The sequence below is a fragment of the Symsagittifera roscoffensis genome, chromosome 3 (genome assembly GCF_963678635.1).
Source record: "Symsagittifera roscoffensis chromosome 3, txSymRosc1.1, whole genome shotgun sequence".
Lineage (NCBI taxonomy): Eukaryota > Metazoa > Xenacoelomorpha > Acoela > Convolutidae > Symsagittifera > Symsagittifera roscoffensis.
Genome location: NC_087064.1, coordinates 31,351,019 through 31,355,860, shown reverse-complemented (window position 1 = coordinate 31,355,860; position 4,842 = coordinate 31,351,019).

Here is a 4,842-nt window from a genome sequence, read left to right as displayed (position 1 = left end):
TAATAAAACACAAAAAAGTCGAAAGACAAACCCATACCACAAATAATTTAATTTTTGAAAAAAGGACACAACCAACAAAACATAAGAAAAACCACAACAAACCCAACATAAAACGTTGTCCCATAACAGGACCTCTCACAAAAACCGCATGCAATCATACTCCCACTCCTGGCCTAACCCACCAGGAAGGACGTCCTGAGCATGCTCTATAGCCGGCCTAACCCACCGCGCTACATCCACGCTTTGTGACCATACTCCTATTTTTAATAAGAGCTACTCAAGGGTGATTAACTCTTCAAAATAACTGAACTAAAACAAAAAGCTTTTGTGAAAACAACTAACTAAAATCATAATTAAAAAATATTAAACTAATAAAAGTTTTATAAAATGTAAATTACATTATGCAATACATAGATCAGAATACAACACCAAGGACGAACATCCAAAGACAAAACGACCCTACTACACTCGAGAAAGAATGGCCAACTACAATCAATATGCCGCCCACAATCACAACTCAAAGGATTTAGAGTACGACTTGACTTCGCAGAAAAGGACTTCATTGAACTAGACCAATGACCACCTCGATGTTCAAGTATACGTACAGATCCGAGTAACCAGGCATCCCCTCCACGCACAATCTCCACGCCATTCCCAGACAAGGTCAAACACAAAGAAGTTCTCACCAATGAAACAGAAAAACTTGACATAGCCAACCATTCTGAAATCAGATTTGAGTTTGTTGCGAAAACCCAGTCGTTGTCTTGAGAAGACACAACGATTGAATCTGGGAATTCTCTAATAAGAAAACCCAGAAGAAATAAGATGTTCGCCAAATACCAACGTCCATCATCCATCTTTTGAATTGCAGAAAGACTATTCTAAAAAACTCTGTAAAACCCGGATGGGTGGAACCTGATCTAAACTACATTTTATGATTGGATAAATTAGATATTTTACCAATGTAAAGTATTTAATATTAACCAATCATGATCCATCTAACTAACAATCCACTTATTTGTAAGTGCTGAAATTACTTGTAATTTCAGCACCAGAGAGATTTGAATTTAACTTAGAAATTAGTTGAACTCTCCCGAGTACTTCAGCAGCCGCAATAAACCAGTATACCCTAGATCTATTGAGCCTAGCAGAGACTAGTTAAACAACCTGAGACTAGACATTATAAGAGTAAAATTAGGATCGGTATTAGACTAAGAAGTTGCACGAACCTATCCGGCCGAAAATAAGATAGCGTGACGAGCAGACGGTGTACCCTATCCGAAATTACTCTATGAGTTATACCCATCGGTCCTAACTCAACAGCGGTTATTATTCCTATGTGGTGACTGGGAATAATTTCTGTATCGATTATTGTAACTTGAGTTTTGATTCTGTGAAATATTTTGTGATCTGTTTTGATAATTATCGTTTGATCTGTGATAGTTTGGTCTATTATATGAATTATTCCTTGATCTGATCTATTGTTCGGGTAATTCTAATTTCGATTGTTTGAATAACTTCTATTTCTATTATGTGAAAAGTTTCTATTTCTGTTGAATGATGAGTTTCGTGATTGATTATTGGAATAGTGTCTATTCCTTGGGTTTGATTGGGAACTGGATCCAGAAACAAATTCTGTTGTATTGGAATTCGATCGTGAATAGTTATTTTGGTTATTTTTGCTATTCGATCGGTCATATCTATTTTGTGAGAAATTTCGTGTATATCCACGTTCAGGTGATCTACCTCTATAACTTGAGTTATATGGTGATTGATTTCTTGTGTAATTTGAGTAGCTCGGAAGTGGTTTTCCTGAACTGCTATTACTATATATATTTTTGTTTGGTAGATTTTGGTCTTTTTTCATGTATTGATAGAATGATTTATTTGGTTCTTTGTGCTTTTGAGGTTTATTTTGATTGTCTTGTTGTTTTTGTTTACATTCGGAAATACTGTGTCCGTATCGTCGGCAATAATTACACCATTTTTTGAAAGACGGTTTGCCTTTAAAGTTTGGATATTTTTCGTAGATATTTAGTATTTCAGTGATTTTTTCAATCAGGTCTGTGTCTGATTCTTGTATGTTATTTATATTTGTAGTATTTGTTTCAATCCGATTAGCATATTGTAGAATTAGATTTTCTGTTTCCTCGAGTTTCATTGTGATTTCTGCTTGTTCTAAATTATCTACTAATTTTCGAAAATCTAAATCTGGTTCTCGAATTGAGGAAGGATGAGATGCTCTCTTTTTTATAGCTATTTTCCTTAATTGAGGTGTTAAGGTCATCAATAAAATTTCTGTCATTTTGTGTTTTTGTAGTCATGTGTATTGAGTGAATATGCTTTTCTAACTAGTGTTTCGATTCGTATTGCTAATTGTTTAATTGTTTCATTTGGTAATCTGCGGATTTCGTTGCATAAAACTCTTTGATGTTGTTTGATTCTTTCAGAATCACACATTTTTGAAAATTCTTGTGTGAATCTTTTCCATCTGATTTTATTTCTATGGGTAATACTGAAAACCATTTTTGGGCTGCGCCATCTAGAGTTGTTTGTATTAACGCTGTGCGTCTATGTATCCAATTTTGATGTAGTGGCGTATTATTTGGTTCCGGTCCTATATTTAAAATTAAATTTGCTGTTACTGCATTTAGATAATTTTCTACAGAATATTCAGGGTCTGTTTCTGTGAATACCATTAAGGATTTATTCGATGTTAATGATGATCCACCCATGAGGTATGGATTCATAGTCATTTGTAGTGATTCTGCGGCATTTGGCATTTGTGAAAAATTTGAAAGTTGATTTTTTGTGATTTCATGTTGCTGAAGGTAATATGGAAGCGGTATTTCATTTTGCATTTGTGTTGGTTGATAAGAATGCAATAACCTTGGGTTTTGTGGTTGTATTGGTTGAAAATATTGTGTGTTAAATGGGTTTTCTATATGAATTTGTTGCGGATTTTGTATATCTGTTGGGTTTTGTGGGTAAATTTTCATATTTTGAGATAGTTGAGATTGTCGCGGTCTCTGTGTGCGATATTCTTTAGTATATGGTGCAAAAATATCTGGTTGATGATAATCATCATCATCAGATGATAAATAGTTTCTGTTATATGGTGAAGTTTTTTTGTTTTTATTTTGTTGAAAAAATGGGTAATTTTCAGTATAATCCTGTGTAGGTTGTAGATTTTCTGGAAAATTTACTGAATTGGTTGATGTTTTTGGGAGATTCCAATAATGGGAACATACGTGATTTTGAAAAATCTAGGTCAATATCGTCTGTTTGAATAACATATTTACGATGGGCTGTATTTGGTGTGCTGAATTCTATGGTGTAGATTCCATATTGTTATGTTAGATTACATATGTCTTTCAAATAAAGTTCAATAATTTGTCTTTTGATTTTTACATCTGGGAATTCTGCTTTGCAAGGGCTGATTCCTGGTTCAAACAAATTTACTAGCAAGTTCTTAAAAAGTCGTGTTTGTTCTCTATCATCGAGTGAATCTATAAGAAAGGGAAAAACTGCTTCTTCATCTGGACTTTCGTCACTTTGAGTGTGGCTCATTTTTTCGTTTGACGAATGTTAATATATAACTATCAATGTGTCTAATTGGTTGATTCCAATTATACAAGTGTACTGGTTTGTGTTTATATTGCTTTTTTATTCTTCTTTTTCCTCTTTTTGATGAATTTGAAGTTGTTTCTGAGTCGGAAAAATATAATTGATCATGAATGGGACAATTTTTATCTATTGATTCTTTTAATTTGTATAGTTAGTCTAAACTGTTGGCTTCTGATTCAGAAAATGCGTTTCTATTTTTTGAAAATCTTTTTCGTGTGATTTGTCTTTGTTCGTTTATATTTTTTCTTTTTATTGTTTGTCGTTTTGTTCGAATGTATCCAACTGTTTGTGTATGTGGAGTGATTTTTGGTTATCTATTTCAGAATTGTGTAAAACGATTGTTTGTTTGTTACCTAAATTTTTGAATGACTTAAGGTTTAGGATGAGGGATGCAAGATGTCGTTAGTTATTTCTATTTTCCTAAACTGTTAGTCCTTACGATTTTTTGGTTAGCTTAACCTGGGTCTTTTTGTTCAGGGTTGGAGAGAAAAGTATATCGATTCCGGAGAATGATTTTCTACTTTCCCGTGGCTAGTCTAAGTTAAGGTGTTAACTTACTTAATCTTAATTAGGGGTAGTGATTGTGTTCAAGGGTTGGAGAATAGTAAATCGATCCACAAGGTTCAGGTATAATTAGAACGCAAGAAGTTCGTTAGATACTATTTTAAACTTACTAAGTCTAAGATCTATCCTGGGTCTGGTAAGAGGAGGGTTCAAGTGAAGGATGAATAACCGAAGTTCTTCACTGTTTAGCTTAATTTGAATGGTTAGTTTTATTTAAAATTTTCTATTAGTCCTGGGTCTGTTGAAAAGGTTGGATGGTGAATCGACGTTTGAGGTCGTTAGACACTTGCTAAGTGGGTGGGGTAGAACAAAAGTGTTCTTTTTGATCCAAGGATAGGCCTTGATGACCAAGTTTTAAATTTAGTGAAATAGAAAATTTTTAAAGATCCAAGGATAAGCCTTGATGATCTGATTTTTAAAACTAAGTAATTTTAACTTTAAAATGGTTTAATTTTATTTAATAAAAAGATTTAGTTTTTCAATGATGTTAGTGAGTTTATGCTTGCTGTTATGTTTAGGTGATGAAGCTGGAACAACAAGATGATTTATTATTACTAACTATTTATTGTCATGCTACTAATTCTATTTTTTTATTTTCAATAAAAATTTTTCAAATACGTTTTTATATAATACTGCAGAAATTAGGGAAAC